Source organism: Staurois parvus, unplaced genomic scaffold, assembly GCF_062004578.1.
Source record: "Staurois parvus isolate SC_StPar_1 unplaced genomic scaffold, SC_StPar_1.0 ptg001483l, whole genome shotgun sequence".
Lineage (NCBI taxonomy): Eukaryota > Metazoa > Chordata > Amphibia > Anura > Ranidae > Staurois > Staurois parvus.
Genome location: NW_028319279.1, coordinates 438,564 through 445,067, shown reverse-complemented (window position 1 = coordinate 445,067; position 6,504 = coordinate 438,564).

Sequence of the window (6,504 nt, the reverse complement as noted above, 5' to 3'; positions counted from 1 at the left end):
TCCCAGATGCAGCAAAGTCAAAGTTTCTCTCTTCCTCACCACACACCCTCCACCCCGTGCACCCTCCACCCTCTTCCCAAGCAGACCCACCACCGACGTGCAGGAAAGGCTTCTCTTGGCACCAGCCAATAAATGCACACCATGGCCCACCAATCCTCCTCCCTGCAAGTCCCCACGTGCGGTGCTGAGGACCAGCAGGGAGGCAAGCAGAGTCCAGCCCACACATCATGCCACACACCACAACACACACATCAAAAACCTCAGGCCCAGCAACTTCAAGTCTCCGATCCCCACACTTCAAGAGCCCCAAAGGGACAAGCATCCCCCAAAACCATGCAGTGAGAAAGATGTCCCACCCAGCAGCATGCCCGGAGTGAGTCCCTTCCATGTGCAAATTCAAGATCTGCCATCGCCGTCGTCGAAAATAAAGCCCTGTTAGTAAAAAAACCCCACAGACTCCTAACTTTTTTAGCTGTCTCCTAGATTCAAAGCAAATTTGTCAAGCCCTGGTTTAGACATTTCATGGTTATTTGTGCCACTATGGGTTTGCGCTGACATATGGTAGATCTCTAAAGACAGATAGGGGGTTATTTACTAAAGCTGGAGAGTGCAAAATCAGGCTCACTTCTGCACAGAAACCAATCAGCTTCCAGGTTTTATTGCCAAAGTTTAATTGAACAAGCTCAGGTTAGAAGCTAATTGGTTTCTATGCAGAAGTGAGCCTGATTTTGCACTCTCCAGCTTTAGTAAATAAACCCCATATTGTCAGTGGCAGAGCTGCAAGCAAACCTGTAAATTGATCTCTGTGGGAAATGTTCTTGAATAGGGAAACGGATATTATTCATGCGCTCCAGGGAACAGAACATAATGCCATTAGGGCACCTTGGGCGTCATCATCGACTATCAGCCATGAAGAATATATATATGATGTGTCTGTAAATGTGGTACAAAGAAGAGGAAAATTCTGTAAGTACACTGAAGAGCTACCAAGAGCAAAGAAGGGGCTAATTTAAAAAAACAAAATGTAAGTTACATTGGTCCAGCTTGGCCAGGTGAACGTATGTAAGTACCATACCTTGCTGATCCCTATGGAAGTGGAGAATCATTGTAGTTTTCACTGATTATGCATACCTACATTGGTCCAAGCTAGATAAATGGAAGGGGTTGTTTATGTATGTTGCCCTCTGCACTCCAGAGGACTTCTGAAAAAAGCAGAACCCAACATTGAGGATCATTTTTTTTGAGCTGCGAAGCAAACCATTGCAACATATGTACACCCCCCTCCACTGCCTTTGCAACTTAAGGCGGGAGCCAACCCAAAAGGGGAAGTTCCACTTGTTTGCTTCCGACCCCAACCCCCCCCCCCCCCCCCACTGCCGGATTTGACTCTTTTTAGAGGGGAGTGGGTCCCTGGTTTTTACAGTTACCCACTTCCACTTCCAGGGTCAGAACACCGTGGCGATCTGGGCTGGACGTTTGACACCCTCCTAATTCCCACAGCCACTACAAGGCTTCACTTCCAGTTTCCCTTACTGAAGATGCGGGCGCCAGCACCCAAAGCTGATTTGAAGGATCGGCTCGGGTGAGGACATCGCTGGACCCCCGGGACAGGTAAGTGTCAGTATATTAAAAGGCAGTAGTTACAGTATTTGTAGCTGTTGACTTTTATGTTTTGGGGGGCAGAGCCTGGAGCTTTGCTTTAAAGAGGCACTTCAGTTTTTCTTTAAGCCTGGATTCACACTTGTGCGGCTCCATATATCGCATGTGATTCGCACGCACAGGAACCGCACCGCATTCCTGTGCAAATCACATGCAATTTGTGTGTGGTGCGATCAGAGCCATACATAATCTATGGCTCAAATCGCACCGCACCCACACCCGCACCAAAAAAGGTGCAGGACCCTTTTTTGGGTCCGCACTAGAATCGGATCGCATGGGTATATACACCTATGCGATGTGGTTCTGCACATTGCACTGCGTGTTCTGGAACTATTTCCGGGTGCTGTTAACATACACACCTGCATCGGTTCGCATAAACGGGGTGCGATTCTTATGCGGTGCAGAATTCACAAACTCTGTGAATCAAAGACCGCATCAGTGTGAACCAGGGGCGGACTGACCATTTGGAAACTTGGGCACTGCCCGAGGGCCCGGGGTCAGTAGGGGGCCCCGTGAGATGCCCCTGGTACCTTTTTCATAGGCTTTTTCGGGTTTGGGCAAGGACACAGGGGCCCTATGATCCCCTATTGCCTGGGGGCCCCATGAGTTGTCAGTCCGCCCCTGGTGTGAACCAGAGCTAGGTCAGCAGTTACAAATACTGTAGCTGCTTTTAGAAAATCAGGTATTTACCACTGCCTGGGGTTCTCTTCCCCGCTGTGGGTCCACGGTGCCAGCATTTTGGATGTGGGAACTACAGTAGCTATGGCTTCCTAACAGCCAACCAGTCAGATTTCTTCTTGGTTAGATGCTTTGCAGGGCAGGGAAGACTTTGAATCCTATTAGACCTTCAATGTCTTCATAAGAACTACCCAATGGTATCAAATGGAGGGGTTTTTTAACCCCTTCTGATAGCAATAAAGTTAAATTAAAATATACATAAAGTTTTAAAAAATAAAAATAATAAAATGTAATGAAGAACAAACAAAAAAATATTAAACATAGCCCCTACTGCCCTACACATACCCTTATGCAGGCCATAGATGGGTCGAAAATCAGCTGATTTTTCGGCCGAAAATAAAATCGGCCGATTTTCGGATCGTTAGTGGGCTAATTGTTCGGCCGTTTTTCGGTATTTTGGCAGATTTTTTTTATCGGTAAAGTTGAAAAAAAAATCGTCCGATTTTGCCGATTGGCCGATTTTCACGGTAATGATGGGCAAATCGGCCGTTCTTTTTACCGATAAAAAAATCTGCGCATGAGCAGTGACCTGCAAGAGGAAGACAAAAAGAAGAAGAAAAAGAAGAGGATGAAGAAGAAGAAGAGAAAGAGGATGAAGAAGAGGATGAAGAAGAGGAAGAAGAAGAGGATGATGAAGAAGAAGCAGAGGATGAAGAAGAAGAGGATGAAGAGGATGAGGAAGAAGAAGAAGAAGAATAAGAATAGGAAGAAGAAGAGGATGAAGAAGAAGTAGAGGATGAAGAAGAAGCAGAGGATGAAGAAGAAGATGAAGAAGAGGAATTAAGGAGGAGGAAGAAGAAGAATAGGAAGAAGAAGAGGATGAAGAAGAGGATGAAGAAGAAGAAGAAGCAGAGGATGAAGAAGAAGAGGAGGATGATGAAGAAGAAGAGGATGAAGAAGAGGATGAAGAAGAAGAGGAGGAAGAAGAAGAATAGGAAGAAGAAGAGGATGAAGAAGAAGAAGAGGATGAAGAAGAGGAAGAAGATGAAGAAGAGGATGATGAAGAAGAGGATAAAGAAGAGGAAGAAGAAGAGGATAATGACGAAGAAGAGGAAGAAGAAGAATAGGAGGAAGAAGAGGATGAAGAAGGGGATGAAGAAGAGAAAGAAGAAGAGGAGGAAGAAGAAGAAGAAGAATAGGAAGAAGAAGAGGATGAAGAAGAAGAGGATGAAGAAGAGGAAGAAGAGGATGATGAAGAAGAAGAGGATGATGAAGAAGAAGAGGATGAAGAAGAGGATGAAGAAGAGGAGGAGGAAGAAGAATAGGAAGAAGAGGATGAAGAGGAAGAAGAAGAGGATGAGGATGAAGAAGAGGATGAAGAAGAGGATGATGAAGAGGAAGAAGAAGAAGAGGATGAAGAAGAGGAAGAAGAAGAGGATGATGAAGAAGAGGAAGAAGAAGAGAAGGAAGAAGAAGAATAGGAAGAAGAGGATGATGAAGAAGAAGAGGATGAAGAAGAGGATGAAGAAGAGGAAGAAGAAGAAGAGGAGGAAGAAGAATAGGAAGAAGAAGAGGATGAAGAAGAGGAAGAAGAAGAGGAAGCAGAAGAAGAAGAGGATGAAGAAGAAGAGGATGAAGAAGAGGATGAAGAAGAGGAGGAAGAAGAATAGGAAGAAGAAGAGGATGAAGAAGAGGAAGAAGAAGAGGAAGAAGAAGAGGATGAAGAAGAGGAAGCAGAAGAAGAAGAGGATGAAGAAGAAGAGGATGAAGAAGAGGATGAAGAAGAGGAAGAAGAAGAAGAAGAGGAAGAAGAAGAGGATGATGAAGAAGAAGAGGATGAAGAAGAGGAGGAAGAAGAAGAATAGGATGAAGAAGAGGAAGAAGAAGAGGATGAAGAAGAGGAAGAGGATGAAGAAGAAGAGGATGAAGAAGAAGAGGAATTCCAGTCCGGCAAAAAGTGTCCCTGCAGAGAGCTCCGCTATTTCTTTGACAGTTCCGTGACATTTATAGTGGTTGCAACAATGTATCTGTTTCCAAATAAAAACATCTGTATCCTAAATGGATACAAATAGATACATTGTTGCAACCGCTATAAATGTCAAGGAACTGTCAAAGAAATAGCGGAGCTCTCTGCAGGGACACTTTATGCAGGCTGTAGACAGGATGAAAATCGGCCGATTTTTTTTACCGTTGCTGGTAACGTTGGCCGCTTGAACGACCAATTTTTCGTTTTTCGACCCATCTATGGCCTGCATTAAATGTGATTGCATTACACATGTGAGGTGTTGTCACGAATGTCAGAGTGAAAGAAATAATTCTAGAACCAGAGCGCACAGCTAACTCTAAACGGATGCGCAGTAAAAGACTAAATAATATACACTGATTTGGGCTATTTTCACCAGAGAAATGTAGCAGAATAGATTTGGCCTAAATTTATGCAGAACAATTATTTATTTACAGCAGAAATGAAGAAAAATGCTTTTTTTTTTAATTCTCTGTCTCTTTTTTATTTAGCAAAAAATAAAACACCCAGTGATGATTAAACACCACCAAAAGAAAGTTCTATTTGTTTGAAAAAAATTGCATATGGGTACAGTGCTGCATGACCGCGCAATTGTCATTCAAAGTGGGACAGCGCTGAAAATTGGCCTGGGCAGGAAGGGGGTCTAAGTGCCCGGTATATAACCCTGCCATGTTTGCGTGCGCTACAATTCATTTTATTATAGATATGTTTTTATTGTTTGATAAACAGTCGTCCAAATATTATGCAACATAAAAAATTGTTACAACTATCTTTTTATTCTACAGAGCCTCTGCATTCAGAAATGTAACCATTCTCCCACCGCCTTATAGCAGAAATACTTCTACAGGGCAGCACGGGTGCGCAAAATCACGTATATGTATATATATATGCACACGATTTTGAATTTCCTAGTACGTGATGTTGTATTTCCGGGTAAGGCCCTACCCGCGCCGCCATTCACGGCCTCGGCTCTCAATTACCGGGTCCCAGCCAGTGATTACTCGCCCATGATCGCCGAGTATTACCGACAGCAGAGAGACCTGTATATAAACAATAGTCTCTCTCCCGTCAGCTCCAGCAAACTGCTTTGTATGGCTCTGCAGAGCCATACAAAGCAGTGTGCTTACAGTGGAAAGCACACACAGCCTCATAGTAAAACAGCACACAGTTAACCCTTTGATCGCCTCAGCTGTTAAAAAAAACATTTTCACTATTTTTTTTTAACATTCTGTCACCAGTGCGGTACAGCGTCATCATATAACCGGTGTGGCAGTGATCAGGGACACTGGCTGGTGACAGTAAAAAAATAACTAAAACAATTAGTATTTTTTTTTTAAGATTTTTGTTTTAACACACTGCGACCGGAGCAATCTAATGTTACCATAGTAACATTGTACTACTCTGGGGAAGTGATCAGAATTTTTTTTAACCCCTTCCTGCCCAGTGCCATTAGTACGTCAGTGCTTTTTATTTCCCCCATCCTCTGGAACTCACTACCCCAATCTGTCAGACTGTCACCTACCCTCCTCACCTTTAGGTGCACCCTGAAATCCCATCTCTTCAGGGAAGCCTACCCCGCCCTCACCTAACAGCCAATCTCCTCCACTCCTCCATCCCCCACAGCCATTTCCTCCTGTACTACTATCCCCCCCTCCTAGATTGTAAGCTCCAAGGAGCAGGGCCCTCGAACCTCTCGTGTATTTGTTACTGTATTGTCTCATGTACTGTCCCCACTATGATGTACAGCGCTGAGCAAACTTTTTGGCGCTATATAAATACTGTATAATAATAATTAGCACTGATCACTGTATTGGTGTCACCGGGGATGTCAGTGACACCAAGTCAGTTCCCCCCAATGTCATAATGCCCACCGCAGTCCTACAAGTTGCTGATCACCTCCATTACTAGTAAGAAAAAAATAATAAATTCCAGTATCTATACCGCCATTTGTAAACGCTGTAACTGTCAAGTAAACCAATTAATTTACACATATTAGGATTTCTGTTAGCAGAGACATGGAGCAGAATACATTTTGGTCTAAATTTATGATGAAATTTGATTTTATACATTTTTGTACTGGACATGTTTAATAGCAAAAAGTCAAAAACATTTTTTTCAAAAATATTTTTTTTATAGTGCAAAAA